The 17,630-nt window shown below is 42.6% G+C and overlaps 1 protein-coding gene and 1 non-coding gene across 2 annotated transcripts in view; both read right to left on the reverse strand.

Annotated features, from left to right (window-relative positions):
- The window catches only part of ank2a (ankyrin 2a, neuronal), a 108,261-nt gene that overhangs the window by 85,355 nt on the left and 5,276 nt on the right, over positions 1–17,630 (reverse strand). The gene's annotated exons all lie outside the window — the stretch shown is intronic.
- On the reverse strand, positions 14,479–14,638 carry LOC121682161. Its single transcript, XR_006022449.1, has one exon. It is a non-coding gene; the product is annotated as a U1 spliceosomal RNA (small nuclear RNA).

Below are 17,630 nucleotides of genomic sequence, written 5' to 3' on the forward strand. Positions count from 1 at the left end.
GATGGTTTTATCGGTATGCCAATAAAACATAACATAACACAAACACAATAAAGCATATTGGTATGCCAATAACACATAACATAACACAAACACAATAAAGCATATTGGTATGCCAATGAAACATATGACTTTTGCTGAGAGCGCCATCATGGTTTACGTATTAGAGAGAAATACTGAGGACAAAAACATTTATACAATTCTATGCACATTGCACACACATGTACAACTGTGTGTGTGTGTACAAATTTCTGTTTGTGTGTGTGTGTGTGTGTCTGTGGGGGGGTGTTTTTGTTGCTGTTGTTATCATTGTCTGAGTGGTCTAAAATTAAACCACAGAAGGCACTAGGAAAACACGCAGCTGGTGTGACAATCACACGCCCACATAAACATACCTGCATTGAGTGTGAGCTTGGGAATGCCATTGAGCGTCTGTTTATGTATGTGTGTTTGTTTGTGTTTGTGTGTGTGTGTGTGTGTGTGTGTGTGTGTGTGTGTGTGTGTGTGTGTGTGTGTGTGTGTGTGTGTGTGTGTGTGCGCGCGTGTGAGCGTGCGTATGTGTGTGTCTCAATATCTTTAGACATTTTGATGATGCTTTTCATGGTGTGAAAAGGTCAGGACAAGAATACTCTGAAATTTAATGAACATTTATTCTACCTAGTAACATGGAAACAGATACACTTCAGCACAGTTGCCTGACACATTGTGCTTTTGTTCATCTACAGGGCTAGTCAAAAGTTTGGACATACCAACATGAAGATCATTCAGGTTTCTTTATTTATTATTTTGACTATTTTTTACAATGTAGAACAATACTGAAGGTTAAAACTCTGAAGTAACACCTATTATGAGTAAGCAAAAAAGTGTGAACAAAACATTTATCATGTTTTAGATTATTCAAGTAGCCACATTCTTGCTCAGTCTCAGAAGCAACTTAATGGGATGAACTGTAATGGGTTTCCAACAGTCTTGAAGGAGCTCCCCTACATTTCACTGGCTCATTTTAATCGAGAAGCATGAAGTTGGTTAGAATCATGCCAATAGTATGAAGGTTAACAGTGAAGAAAATAAAGCATGAAATATATACTGTACATATTTTAAAGACCTTTGTGTTCTGCTGCAATACCTTTGATGTCCTCAGTAAACCTTTTGAATAAATATGTGGGTGTGTCCAAACTTTTAACTAGCATAGTATGTGGAAGCTATACGTTGTTTACACCATACTGCATATCAGACCTGCCCCAAGACTGAGGCTCTTCAAGTTTCACTGTCCTATAGTATATCAACATAGACACTTGATAGGCAGAGCATCATGTCTATACTAAATATTAGCTGCATTCTAATCTATGTGATTGCAGTAATCCATCATGATAAATGCAACCAAACACCTTGACCTACATACCTGACAGACATAAAAATGTCATGAACTCCAATGAACACTCAAATATCACAAATATGACCCTCCCTAGTCCCTCCCTCTCTCTCTCTCAGATCTTACAGATCAAAATGAGGCTTCAACACCACTCCAAAATAATATTTGAAAAATTACATTAACATGAACCTGCAAAGGCAGAACAATGTTCATGTAAATCAATGTAATTATTGTAATGTAATGTAATGTAAATCAGGTTTACAGGCCAAGTATACTTGTGTATACAAGGAATTTAATCTCTGCATTTATCCCATCCGTGAATTAGTGAACACACAGAACACACAGTGAGGTGAAGCACACACTAACCCAGAGCAGTCAGCTGCCTTGCTACAGCAGCACTTGGGGAGCAGTGAGGGCTTAGGTGCCTTGCTTAAGGGCACTTCAGCTGTGGATGTGGGCATATTTTCCCCGCCCACATTTTTCCTACTAGTCTGGGATCAAACCGGCAACCCTTTGGTTCCATGCCCTAAGCAAGTCAAGTCAGTTTTATTTTTAAAGCGCATTTAACATGCACAGAGTGCAACCAAAAGCGGGCCAGTAGGCCACGACTGCAGAACTTTCTAGAAATTAAGCAACCGTGGTCTTTTGGTTTTGGGGTTTGACTCCCTGATGCAGGCTTGATGCTGAAAAACATCTTTAAAGGTTTAAAATGACCAGGCTTTTTAACTATTTTGAAAGTTAGAGTGCCATGGAGTTTTTTCTTGTTTTGGATGATCAGTTTCCCATCCAAGGAGCACCTCAAACACACAGCTTTTGAATACAGGAGGCACTCTTCTTCAAACATGTTGTGATAACCGTGGTCTTTATTAAAGTCAGCGTTAGAGTTGACTGATATTTAGCAGACACTTTTATCCAAAGCGACATAAACTCCAAATGGCTGATTTGGGACTCAGACCCAGGTCGGATTGCCACTGCTCCACCACACCAGTGGTTCCCCACCAGTCACCCAAACATCTGCTTCCTCTATTCTATCTATTACGCAACCTCTAGGAGAACAGTGAAAGGGAGCTTAACCTCAAGTATGTGAGGTTAAGAAAGTGGTAAGACATGACATGGGTGTGCACGTGTTGCATGCGTGTTAATTTGTCACGGAGGTAGGAAGATCTCAAGAGTGGCACGCTGGTGTTGAGAGACCTCTTCACCTTAATGAGGTCAAGGGGCGACCCCCTCTACCAAGAGGTCAGGTGACGAAAACATACATCACAAGGACTGCCTGGCATAACAAAAGCCACAGAGACAAATCACCAATAGCAATCATGTTATCCTGCATAACAACTTGGAATAAATCTCCCCTCAAATCCCCCATCAAATGCCCCATCAACTGCCTTGAATTACAAAGTACAAAGTTCATGAGGAATTTCCTTTCTCTCCTGCATACAGTATATAAGATCAGACTATACAGTATTAGCATGTAATCAAAGGTTTTGGGAATTGACACTGAAATGGCTAGCTCTTTACTACTTTAACAAATCCTATGCCTAAATCTGTTCAATTTCTATTGAAATAATACTCTTAGTGATTGGATCGACTAAGATGAGGAAGAATCAGATCATTCCCTCTTCGTCCACTACTTCTGAATCTTACCAAGGCACCATCTTCGCTTCCTGGGGAAGAAGTATTTTGGCATTGGTCCAGGTCTGGGTCACTTCCAGTAGTCCGTGTTGCTTTCTTAGAAGCACAAAGTTTGGACAGGACTGTATTCCCCATGGCAAACTCAAGTCCCCCACTGTCACCTCACAATGGATCCCTTTAGTTCCCAGAGTTCAGTTCCTTCAATTCCATCAGTTCCAATGAATACTTTATGCTGTAGTGTCTAATCAACAAATTTCCATATAGTCCTGCAACACTCAATCTCTCATTGTAGCATTGTAATAAGGTGTTGAAATCTGTTCAGCAAAGTCAATTTTAGATCATAAATTTTGACAGGACTTCATCCCAAATGTGTTGCCTCCTAAGCTGTTCCACATGCTCTCTCTTCCTCTGTTCCTCTGTAAGAAATGTGTGTTGCGGGACTCCAGTTACCACTCTGTGTGTGTTGTCCCCCAGCTCCTGTTGCCCTGCGCTGTGTTCTTGGGCCCTCCTCGTTGTCGAGACAACTGGGCCCGTAAACGTATGTGTGCGGCAGCTAAATCAGGACCCGTCTCCACTCAAGACTATTTTTACCCCCTCTGACCCCCACCTCTCAAACACACACACACACACACACAAACACACATTCTCTCACTCTCCCTCTATCTCCCTCTCTCAGACCCTTTCTAGCACCTGGCCCATGTCCCACTGGGCAGGCCAGGGGCTCTGTACGGTGGGGCATGAGAGTGTGTCAGCTGGGATGCCTGCAATGGCATTTGAGGCTGTTGAGGAACAGCAGGAGCTGTAATCACCTCGAGGAAGTCAGTCAGCGCAAGATGCCACCGGTCAGTCGTGTCTCAGCTTTGCGTGAGCTGCCTAAAGGGGTAAGAGAACCTTCAAAAAGACAAAAATTTGAACTTCTCCCATCCTTTGCAGGCTGCCATTCCATTCACAACATTCTAAGGACGTGATGTATTCCATCTTCAACATACGATCATGTGGTAACCATCCTTAAACCTTCAAGACAACCATCTTTGTCTGGGCTCATTTCACACAGTCTGCCTGTGGTCTTTTGACTCAGAGCTGCCTTGCATTCACTTCCCGTCAGCTTCCCCTCCAACATCCCACTACTCCACACGTGAGACTGCGATTGACAACCAAGATATGGCATGTAGTATAGGTCATCCTACTGAGTAAGAGAGGTAAGGTTTGACACACACACACACACACACACACACACACATACACACACAACAGCTCCACTGTCCTGTCAGACACATACAAACACACACAAACTGAGCTGAGCTCTGACCGGCTAGAGCTGGAGTGGACCGGGTCGATGGTGTGGGCGTGATCGACGAGCTCTCTAGGTCAGACCGTGACCTAAGGCAAGGACCCATTAACTGATGCTGGCTGTTCCCACACTGCTCGAACGAAAGGCCTGTCTCTCTATCTCTTTCTACTGACAGAGAGAGAGAGCAATCAGTATCAATGGTCTGCAGTAGGCCACTGCAGCTTTGCCACCTTACTGTGATTACTATCGAGTCAGGAGAGGCATGAATGAGATCACTGGCGAGTCTGCTGACCCGTGTATGAATGAGAACAGTGCTCAGCCCTGCAATGGCATCAGGGCCACAAAGCAGAGCAGCAGAGCGGCAGAGGGCCTCGAGGACAAAAGAACCCAGCTGCAGAGGGGACAGGTGGGGAAAGGAGAGTCCATGCTCTTGGTCAGTGCTGCATGCCCTCAGCTTATGCATTGTTGTGACAGGAGTGGCTGTGAGCAACCAGGCAGAGATGTGGACTCTACAGGGTCACACTCACACAAGCGTCCGATATGAAAGAAGTGACGACAGCAACGGTATGAAGACACATACAGACAGATGTACTGGCTACACACATACATTGGGATAGCAGTATCTAATGTAATGGCTACACACATACATTGGGATAGCAGTATCTAATGTACTGGCTACACACATACATTGGTGATAGCACGGTCTAATGTACTAGCTACACACATACATTGGGATAGCAGTATCTAATGACAGAGCGAGTTGAGACGGATCAGCAGTGTCTTCTTCAATGTGTAGTATATTATAGTATATTACTCTTTCTGTATAACCAACTAGGTAGAGGTGGTGTCTGCGCCTTTCAACCTTAATATATAAAGGGCCCGTCCCAATACCTCCCCTTCCCCTAGATTTTTGCGCTAACCCTCGTTTTTGCATGTGAACGTGCATTTACATATAGTGGTGTCCCAATTCATAGGGAAAGATCTTCACCCCCACTTCCCTCATTAAGGGGACTTTACTGTCGAGGGCAATCAAAACCAAGTGGAAGTTTTAAGGGGGGGAGAAATGAGACGGGCCCAAAAACTGTATTTAAAGTGCCGAGAAAGCATTAAAGGCCATGACCAACAAAACTAGTCTAGTTTTGTTTGTCATGGCCTGTAATGCTATCTCGGCACTTTAAATACAGTTTTTGTATATGACTCAGTCCCTGAGTGCGGTCTCTACTTTCCTACCTGTATAACCAACTAGCCAGACTTTGAAGTCTTTAACAAAAAGGAAGAAACGGATATCCTCTCACGAGGGGGAACCTTCAGCAAAATATATTCCACTACACTATGACATTAGTTTAACACCAAAGCACTTTTCCTCTGTCACACGCACACTATTTGTTTATCCAGCAACAGCTTGGCAAATAACGATGTCCACAGACAAGGTAGAGTATGTTGCATGATTTTATGAAAGTATGATGCATTGCGACATCAGAAGCAAGTCAAATTTGTAGTTTCTTATGTCTCATTCCATCAAACTACAGATCCGCTACCCAATCTGGCAAACTTACATAGTGCGGTTATAGCCGATAGAGGGCCGCGAAGCAAATGCAGAAGTGCCGTTCACCCTGTTACAAGTTGATGAACCACTGAAACGATTTTGGAAACATTATGTTAAGGTACAAAAAACTCTTTGGTGTTGCTTTAATGTAACTATAAATGGGTTTGATGTTTCTATACATGGAAACAACATAAACTAGATATGTGTATATTGCATTTTGGTTTTCTTTTGCTTTTGTTTTGTCCCCCCTTTTTTGTCTATGAGTATTTAATGTAAGTTTTAATCTATTATGTAAGTTTACAGATATTTAATTATTTTTTGTTGTGCATTTCTTTGTATGATTGCTTTGACAATACAAATACCTGATTTGTCATCCCAATAAATCACATTTTAATTGAATTGAATTGAATTGAACTGAACTGAACTGAATCTATTGCCCACATGCAACACTTCCAGGTCTTCCTCACACATATACATACATAACAAATGAAGTCCCTCAAAAATTACATAAAATGTAAAACCTAAATGTTGGACTGTCCTGTCTTCAGGCGTTTACCCTTGATCCTAGTGTACCTACAAGGATTCTGTAAGTTTTCTGCCTTGTTTTTGGTTTCTACAAGCATGAGTATGAGAACCCTTTACAGGGTTCCCACTCATCTTTACTGACAACATCACATCTCAAAACCTTTCCATGACTTTTCAATTATCTTGAATGAAAAGTGCATGACTTTCCATGACCTATAAATACAAAACTGTTTAATTTACACTACAGGTTGGGACTAACTATACTGTAGAATGTGTCTTTCTGCCCCACCATTCTTTATTCATGAAGCAATAAAACAGCAAAAAATGTACGCACACTTGCTCTCCCCTGAATTATATTATTAGATGTTTCACATGGTGAAATGTGCAGACATTCTCTGCTGTTTTATACGTTAATACTTTTTGATCCCGCACCTGATGTGCGCACCACAAAATGATTTATGAATGAAACAATCATATTCTGTGATGTGATGTTTATGATCTCCTATCTACATCCCTGGTATGACAAAATGTAACTTTTCCCAATCATTCAATGAATTTACTCAATTCCACGATTTCTCCAGGCCTGGAAATTGGATTTTACAATTCCATGATTCTTCCAGGTTTTCATGACCCTGGGAACCATGCCTTCACAAAATATGTTGCCTATTTGAGGACGGAGCTGGGAAATGTCTGGCATTGGTCAGGCAGAGTTTGTAACTCTTGATTAATGTAAACCTGTATAGCACAACATATAATATAATTTCTTGGCTATTAACCAAGGTATATACCAGGCTTGTGCAAAATTCCAGAATTGAATTGAAACTGGCTCTTAAATTCCAATTCAATTCTTGAATTTCACTTGCATTTCAATTGAGGTAGCAAACAGGAAGCAGAATTGCAATTCGAATTGTGCACAACCCTGGCCCGCTATGAGGTTGGGCGGGCTATTCATGGGAATAAGTATAAGTATATATACTGTATAAGTATATATACTCTTTTGATCCCGTGAGGGAAATTTGGTCTCTGCATTTATCCCAATTCGTGAATTAGTGAAACACACTCAGCACACAATGAACACAGTGAGGTGAAGCACACACTAATCCCGGAGCAGTGAGCTGCCTGCAACAACAGCGGTGCTTGGGAAGCAGTGAGGAGTTAGGTGCCTTGCTCAAGGGCACTTCAGCCGTGCCTACTGTTCGGGGTTCGAACCGGCAACCCTCCGGTAACAAGTCCGAAATGCTAACCAGTAGGCCACGGCTGCTCCCTTAAGTCAAGTCAAGTCAAGTCAGGTCAAGTCAAGTTTATTTATATAGCGCATTTCATACACAGAGGTCATTCAATGTGCTTTACATAAACAAAACCAAACAATAATAACAAATTAAAGCATAGAAAGGCAATATAGTCAAAGAATAGTTAAAAGGTAAAGATCATAATAAAAAGAAAACATAAAACACAAGGTAAAATAATTTAAAAATAAAGAATAATTAGTAAGCAAAAAACAAAGGTAAATGTAGTAAAAAAGTAATAAAAGACAAAGTAGAATAATTATTAGGGCAGATTCAGAATTTGTAACTCGGCACAGTTAGCAGAAAGCATCTGAGAACAGTTTGGTCTTAAGTCTAGATTTAAAACTGGCTACAGTTGGGGCCTTTTTGATGTCATCCGAAAGTTGGTTCCACCGCTGAGCCGCATAACAGCTAAAAGCTGCTTCACCATGTTTAGTTCTAACAGTAGGTTTTATTAGCAGGTTTTTCACCTGGGACCTGAGAGGACGAGAAGGTGTGTACTGCTGAAGCATGTCTGACAGGTATTTAGGTCCTGCTCCATTTACTGATTTATAAACAAGCAATAGTGCTTTAAAGTCAATTCTGTGACTTACTGGAAGCCAGTGCAAGGACTTAAGAATTGGAGTAATGTGGTCAGTTCTTTTAGTTTTTGTTAGAATCCTAGCTGCTGCATTTTGTATCACCTGAAGCTGTTTAATATTCTTTAAGAATGCATTTCTTTTCTTCACTCTTATGAGGAAGGTATAGGAAGAAATAGCTGGCAGAAACATCCTTGACACCACTTGGCTTCATTCCAGCATGGAAGAGAAGATTGTCTGGGGGTGCTTTGATGCATATAAAGTATGTACTTTTTTACTGAGTAAAATGAATCTATGCGGCCATAATTCCATTATACCGTCTATTTTACCATATCTCCATACCATACCAAACCCTGTGGACTGCACTTGACTAGAGCCATTATTTTTCTGGAAAACTTCTAACTCAAGTCTTTGAAGAAAGCAAACCAAACGTTTTTATCAATCAGAAATAATAATTTCTAACTTTGACAATGGTTTGACTATATATACTGTATTTTTTTCCAGAATAGATTCATTTGGTACCTTTTACATTTGGAGTATGAGTTTGCCTGAAAAACATTTGAACGGTATTATAAGAGTGGACCTGAATGCCCCATCAGTGATCCTATGCAGTGAGGTAAGTATTTAACCTACATCCAGTTACATCAAAAAGCCAATGTTTAGGACCCTATAATACCCATCACATCACAACAACACACAAACCTTCTGTTCTGATCTTTCAATCAAATACAGTACTGCAGAGTTCTAAGTCTGGTTGCATCACAGCCTTATCAAATGAAATGGAACATGCAAAACCTCTTATGAGATTAGGACTACACTACAACTCCAGTGAATACATCACCATTTTTGTCAGCATCACTGTTGGCACACATATGATTATTTATTTCCATGCAGGTCTTTGTGCATGAGTAAATCCCTCGTATGACAATTACAAACTAAAGACACATCAGGTCTTAGACCTAACTGGACCTAACATCAGGAGCAGTATGTCACTATGTTTTGGACAATTGTCTTACAAGCCATTTCTGACACAAGTCAAGTTCTGCTGAGTACAACATCAGTCAAACCAGCTCACTAATCGTGTATGATAGCTTTAGTAAATATCATATACAATTTCAAAGCTCTAAGTGATTTACCTACAACATCTTTGTGGTTTCTGAAACAGTAACATTGTTGTCCCATTATAACTGAGGTGGTGGGTGTTCTGATGAATACTATACTGGCTATTACATACAGTATAGTGTTGGTGAGAAAGAGCCATGTTTTTTAGTTGCCTTTCAAGTCCAAGACACATAACTAGAGATTCAAGAGATCAAAATGAATGAATGCTGGTCTATCTTACACCATCTTCATGTACTCTATGCAAAGTGCATAGGTGAGATATATACTATGTCAGCTGGCAGTTATTTTCCATACCAAGAAATCAACTCGAGCATTTGATCATATTACAGTGTAAAGTGCTGTGCCAGTGCTGGCAGCCTGGTTTGGGTCAGAGTCGAGGGTAAGGGTTGAGGGTCAGGGTTGAGGGTCAGGGTTGAGGGTACCTTGCGCCTGCGCTCAGCTCTTTCCCTGTGCCGCCGCCGTCTCTCCCTGGCTTTCTCCAGCGCCCGTAGCTCCGAGTGCTGCTCAAACTCCCGCGCCTTCTTCAGGTGGGCTGCTGCGTGCGCCATGCTTCTCCTTCAACCACGCAGCCACGGCCACAGCAAATGTCCAAACTCCCTCTCTCTTTGTGTGTGTGTGTGTGTGTGTGTGTGTGTGTGTGTGCACGCAGTCAGATTAACACACACCCCAGAGAGTGTGCGTAAAATATAAGTTTCAGCTCCACAGAAAAGAATAATAATAATTGAAAAAACAAAAACTGGATCACTGATATATCAGTGCAAAAATCTGTCTTGAAATACCCTCTGTCACAGAGGCTGGGGTTCAGATCAGACTGATCCTTACCCTGCGTGTGTCAGTATGAATAAAAAGCCAGTGCACATACTCTGTGCTCCTCTGCATCAAAATAATCAAACCTCACAGGTTTGAGGCAGCTTGAACGTTGACATTAACTGAGGCTACACCTGATCACCTAGCATGACAGCTTCCTTTCTGTGTTCTTCCCCCAGATGTCCTGCTGAAGACATTCTCCTTCTCCTCCTCCTGTTCTGGTTCTCTTTCACATGGTTCTAACCCCTGTTGCCATGCCATTACTCTCTCTCTCATCCAGCTTCAGTCTCCCAGCCACAGAGAGGGAAAAAGTCAGCGAGAGAAATCACTACTCTCTGAATCATTTATGTGTGTGTGTGTGTGTGTGTGTGTGTGTGTGTGTATGTGTGTGTGTGTGTGTGTGTGTGTGTGTGTGTGTAGCTCACACAGGGAGGGAGGGATAAAGAGATGAGGGTAGGAACGAAAGAGAAGGACAGAGAGAGAGAGAGAAAGAGAGAGGGAGGGAGAGAACATAGGGATGAAGAGATAAATATGTGTCTGAGAGAGAGAGGAAGAGAGAGAGAGAGAGAGAAACTGAGGAGAGAGAGAGATCTAGAGAATATTAGAGAAGGGGGTGTTGTGGATGGCTTGACCCCAGTCCAGATGTAGAGGCAGCTCTCTGGGTGAGCAGTGATGTGGTGTTAAAAGCCTCTGAACCACACAGCCTGTTTGAGACTGAGAGGATAAGAGAGGCAGAGAACACCAAAAACATGTTGACACTCGGCCAAATAAACACAAATATGGCACAAATATGGAGTATGGACAGGGAGCTCACAACTTTCCCAGCTAGACGTAACAATGCTAAGACGAGATGGGATATGACGGGATCACAGCTGACTGTAAAGCCCAGCTTCCCCTGAGGCAGAGAATGGAGCTGTCCAAGACACTAAAACTCCATGCATAGTACTCTAAGCCCCCATTCACTGTTCATATGTAACAAAAGACTGCGGCAAATAGTTGGAGAATCCATGTAAAACTTCACTAACAGCAAGCTGAGTAGTGTTAAATTTGATGTGATACAGTTCAATTGTTATCGTCATTAATGCAGTATATGCATCTACTCCACATTACAAGTCATACTACTAATAGACAGTCAGCTTGTCCTTTAGGCTGAGATTTTGTACATTTGCCCTTCACAACATTCAACTAAGGTTTTCTCTCTCCATTTCTCTCCATCTTCCCTTCCCTCCCTCAGCACCATGGACAGCACCTCTGCACTGCCCTCCTCTGTGCTGCAATACTGCATTAGCATCAGTCTCGCTGCTGGCTCTCTCTCTCTCACACACACACACACACACACACACACACACACACACACACACACACACACACACACACACACACACACACACACACACACAGAGAGAGAGAGAGACACACACACATACACACACCACTTCAGAGGCAGACAAAGCACCCTCTATTTATCTCAGACAAAAAGATTTCATATCGAGACATATGGCTTTCCCTGACAGAGCCCAAAATAGGATTACATGGCAGTAATGGGTGGGCTGTTAGAGAGAGGCTCCCCATGACCTCATGGTGGGATGGGCAGAGACAATGGCATCCTGCAATTTGCTATGCAAGGCACCAATGACCTTGGACTTGTATCTGGCTCCCTCTATTGGTGCTTTGAAACAGTACAACCACTGGTAGCAAATATTTCTGCATCTGTATACCAACCACATCCTTGCATCATCTCCACAACATGAGTGTGAATGAATGTATGTGTGTGTGAGTGTGCGTGTGCGTGTGCGTGTGCGTGTGGAGGAGGGGGCATATCTCCACAATATGAGTATGAATGTATGTGTGTGTGTGTGTGTGTGTGTGTGTGTGTGTGTGTGTGAGTGTGTGTGTGTGTGTGTGTGTGTGTGTGTGTGTGTGTGTGTGTGTGTGTGTGTGTGTGTGTGTGTGTGTGTGTGTGTGTGTGTGTGTGTGTGTGTGTGTGTGCGTGGAGGAGGGGGCATATCTCCACAATATGAGTATGAATGTATGTGTGTGTGTGTGTGTGTGTGTGTGTGAGTGTGTGTGTGTGTGTGTGTGTGTGTGTGTGTGTGTGTGTGTGTGCGTGGAGGAGGGGGCATATCTCCACAATATGAGTATGAATGTATGTGTGTGTGTGTGTGTGTGTGTGTGTGAGTGTGTGTGTGTGTGTGTGTGTGTGTGTGTGTGTGTGTGTGTGTGCGTGGAGGAGGGGGCATATCTCCACAATATGAGTATGAATGTATGTGTGTGAGTGTGAGTGTGTGTGTGTGTGTGGGGGGGGTGGCATTTCCAAGGCTGACAAAATGTGTCTAGAGCTTTTAACTATAAAACATTTCCTCAAGTCACACACCAGCCCCCTCCCAGACCAAGCCCAAGCCTCAGTTCCCTCAGCTCCCTCGGGACATGCTGCAGAGCAACTCAAGCCACACATAGTGACATTTCCATCTCCAGCCATCTAAAATAGCATGCACAATAGCATGCACGATAGCATGCACAATAGCATGCACAACTGGGTACTCCCTCAATGGCCCAGAAAGGACTGTTGTACACAGTCATACCCAAACAATGTTATGCCACTTAGTAATTCAATATGTTTAACTAAATATATTGCTAAATAATATATTTAATTGAAGGGCTTTTTTCTCCCTGTATCAGAGCTATGTCCTGCATGTATGTGATTGTTGTCCTGCTTGTATGTGATTGCTGTTTACAGAGAAGGCACTTTCCCCTTGAGGGACAATAAAGTATATCTTATCTTATCTTAAATATGTTGCTGTGGTCTCACAAAACCTGTTGGTGTATTCTCTATAAAAGCTATCACCGAATAGCATGCTCTTATTTTAATTTGAGTGAATACAAAACAGCTAACAAGTCTAGCTGGGATCTACATCCTTTCTAAGAAGGGGGCAGCCCAAAAAAAAAAGAAAACGAAAAATCTATATGGGAATCGATCCCGCCTGCTACCTGATCCCCAGAACCTTGTTCTGACAATGGCTTTAATGCAGCGCTGTTTTCATGGGATCGCAGAGCAGAGGGGTCGATGGTGCTCAGCGATCAATTCCCCCCCCGGCCCGTCATATGGTCAGAGATGAGGCACTGGGGAAGTGAGTCTCAGGTTTCAGTCCCGGAGACAGACACGCCCTTCGTAAACCTCCCATCCCTCTCATCATCATCCATTTCTCTTAATGGACTCCATTACCCAGGGGCACTTGTGTTTTTGCTCAGAGCACAGCCATCCATTTTATTGCCTCCTTACTGGAGGTAGTGCAGATGTTGCCAAACTGAACATGTTACAGTATGTCTGCAGCTCAGAGTTAGTAAAACAGCAGTATAGACTCTGTGCACGGGTCCGCAGCGTAACCTTATCCTAATCGGAGTGATGTTAATGCCAAGACTAAGGAAACCACAGACACACATACTCAGAGAGAGAGAGAGAGAGAGAGAGAGAGAGACAGAGAGATAGAGAGACCAGCGGAGAGAGAGACCACAGAGAAAGAGAGAGAGATAACAGGGAATAGAGAGGGAGAGGGAGTACCTATTTGCAGCTTGTAGCTACAGTCCTTGTATCTATCATATTTCAAACTTCAAATTTCTAACTCACTCGATGCCAGACCTCTATTATATGGTGAGTGAATGAATGAGTTGAAAACTCCTGTTGGATGGCCTCTGTAAATCATTAAGACTGAAGCACACCATGCATCGTTAATGAAATCATGTTCTTCTCTCTCTCTCTCTCTTTCTCCTTCCTTTCCATAAATTCATTATTTTTCTTACCCAGTAAATTAAGGAGAAAATACCAAACACCCTTTGGAATATGCATAATACTATGCAATTTGAAACACATGTGTATCTAAATCACACACCAGGTTTGTTAGACAGCATAATAATGAGAGCATAACTCAAAATACAGTACTATCACAATAGGGTTGCTCACAGTAACATTGGTATTGCAATACAGTGATTCTGCAGAACTTGATACACTGTCATTTATGATACATTATAAGTATATATACTCTTTTGATCCCGTGAGGGAAATTTGGTCTTTGCATTTATCCCAATCCATGAATTAGTGAAACACACTCAGCACACAGTGAACACACAGTAAGGTGAAGCACACACTAATCCCGGCGCATGAGCTGCCTGCAACAACAGCGGCGCTCGGGGAGCAGTGAGGGGTTAGGTGCCTTGCTCAAGGGCACTTCAGCCGGGCCTACTGGTTGGGGTTCAAACCTGCAACCCTCTGGTTACAAGTCCGAAACGCTAACCAGTAGGCCACGGCTGCCCCCAAAAATGTATCAGGGAAGAGTGCGAACGCAGTCCTCCACTACAAATTATGCAGTCGAGATTCCCACATTTGAGGAATTCGTTCAGGTTAGCTACCGCCGAAGTGCAATGGCAGAGCCTCACCAAAGGTGAAACACCTTCTTGATCATGGTATCTCCCCTGCCAGGTAAGTAATCACAATATATGTGAAGAAATAATATCATAAAAGGACAAAAAGCAGAAACGATTTATTTATTGGCTGCATTGTGCTGTCTGAGATGTGTTACAGTAAGTGCAGCGGCAGGAGGAATACATGGCAGGACCTTTACCCGCCTGGGCTTGGTCCACCACTGCTCACTCAACTCTTATGGGGAGGGCTTATGCTAAAAGGGGAACACACTGCCATCAATAACCCTGTTCTGGACTAGCCCAAAAATGAAGTAATTTTCAGCATACACTGACAGTAAAAAAATGCAAACTTCCATTGACAAAGAGACAGTCTCATAAGCAGACATCTGCATTCAATAATTTAGTCCCAAATCACTTCAATTGGTAATATTGACCAGCTGTACAGGTCTTAGGGTCCACAGTCAGCACATCTTACAGACGCAGAACAAGATCACTCTGCTCCAGTCTGTCTGGACAACACTCTGCCCATGACTTTCTCCTGACTCCCTGCCCACCTCCCTCTCTTTGTATGTGTAATACATTCATACATTTCATTAAGGCTCTTGTTGTAGCAGTAGATACACGTTTTGATATGTGCCCATTTCAGTTAACGCTAAACTACCCTTCTGTCTGTGAGGATTTATGGATCCGTTCGTATCCACTGCAAAACCCAAGTCGACAGTAAGGCTTTCCCCAGTCGTGACTGTGGAGGGAGAGTCTGAGAATATTTTGAACTTTCCAAAGAACAAACACCAACATACAGTGCTCTGACTCATACAGTATACAGTCCTATAGACACAGTGCTCTGTTTCATACAGTATACAGTCCTATAGACACAGTGCTCTGTTTCATACAGTATACAGTCCTATAGACACAGTGCTCTGACTCATACAGTATACAGTCCTATAGACACAGTGCTCTGTTTCATACAGTATACAGTCATATGGACACAGTGCTCTGACTCATACAGTATACAGTCATATGGACACAGTGCTCTGACTCATACAGTATACAGTCCTATGGACACAGTGCTCTGTCTCATGTCTCATGAAGCAGACAGAGAAATGCTGTTCGAAACACATTAACACATTCGATTGGGTTTTTTATCACATACCTATCTATACCCCAATCTGCAAGTAGATCCACTAGCAGTGGCACTGCAAAGCTGAGAATGTAGGGTATGACTTCATCAATCTAGGCTATGACAATCTGTGGAGTGTTCTTAATGGGAGCATGCAAGCCACAATACTACATGGTTAAATACAACACTGAGAACCTTAAGAGCCCTTTGCTGAAGAAACACTGTGTCAGCACCCATTAGCCTATCAACAGCAGGCTTAGGCCATGCATTTCCTCTCACTGATGTACACAAGTCGTCGTCAACACAAACATATTGACAGGAAATGCACCAACGTGACTGAGCCACGTATCCATTTAGCACAAGCACAGCCCTGCCTCCAGCTGCCTGGAGAACTGAAATGATATCATGCTAAGTGGGCGCCAGAGAGATTTACCACTCCTTTCTCCTTTGAAGTCCGCTTCTCTCCCTCCTTCTCTTTCTCTCTCTCACTCTCTTTTCCTCCCCTACTAAAGCATATGACTTCATCACTAGCGTAGGTTACCTTGCCCTCTCAATAAGATGGCTTCCCTCCCCTTCTGAAAACACACCTCCAAATGAGACATACACCGTAGCTGGACACTACTCAACATAGTAATGGCACAAGTCTTCTCAGTTCGGCCTGACCATAGACTGTATATATAGAACTATATATACAGTCTATGGGCCTGACAGAACACATCTGGCTGCTTTGTCTGATATTTATAACATATATCTTCGACCTGTAACAATATAGACAATTCAAGACCACTGAAAGCACTCTGGTTATGTCCTTGAGTGGAGTGTATCAAGATCAGTCACTGGACTGACTTGACTTGGCTGCCAGATTTGTTAGCTCATTCTTGGTGCTGGCCTGGTAATCTAGGGCAGGTGAAAATGCTGCAAATAGGTTGGCAAATGTCTCAACATTGGAGTGCTGATGCATGAGGGCAGTGAACTCGCACAACTCAGTGAGATGATGAATAATGAAATGCATGACCTAAAACTGCAAGCAGTGGCAGCATAATTCTGAGTGATGATGTCAGATGCACTGCAGCAGAGTCAAATGAGAAGGGGATGAGGAGGGGAAAAACAGAGAGTGTGTAGACTCCAGACAGTGTGCCTGCCACAGACAACAAACTCATCACAACATGTATCTGTAAACACATTGTGCTCATTTAGGTAGGTTGGTACCTCTCTCTCTCTATATTTCTCACTATCTCTCTCTCTCTCTCTCTCTCTCTTTCTCTGCGCATGTGTGCGTGGGCAGGGTTTGATCAAGAGGCTGAAAGAGGCTGAATTTGTGTTTCTGTGTATTTGAGTGTTTGAGTGTATGAGTATGTATGAATATGGCTATGTTTCAAAAATGTATCTCAAGGTAGCTTTAAAGGATCCATGGATATAGTATTGTTCATTCTCTCTCTGTCTTTCTCTCACTCTCTCTCCCTATCAAATCAAATAAACCATCTCTGTCAACCTACTAACCAACAAGCTACCACTTAAAGTAAACATATGCTGATGCTCAGAAAGCTATTGATCTCAGCCATTTCAACCTTCAGCACAAGCCTTTCTTACTGGAAGCCCTGCTCCAGACTCAAATGAATAATTAACAGCCTAAAATGCACTTTCCAAAAGCTGTTCCCAAAAAGCCTCAGACAGCATCCTACTGACTCAATGACCAACTGCCAGTACAACAATTCAATGATTCAATTCACCTAATCAATAAAGTTAATGAAGATTATTGATAATTATCTATTAAGATGTACTATTCAGAATACTGAGCAGCCCATTTAGCAGTACATAGTAATATCTAGTAGTACTAAGCACCTATATAGTGTTTGCTGTCAGTGACAGATTACAGACACAGTGGAAGTTTCTGAACAGGGAGTGTGTTTGTGTCAGATTAGTCTGTCAGAATACAGT

Source organism: Alosa sapidissima, chromosome 1 (assembly GCF_018492685.1).
Source record: "Alosa sapidissima isolate fAloSap1 chromosome 1, fAloSap1.pri, whole genome shotgun sequence".
Classification (NCBI taxonomy): domain Eukaryota; kingdom Metazoa; phylum Chordata; class Actinopteri; order Clupeiformes; family Clupeidae; genus Alosa; species Alosa sapidissima.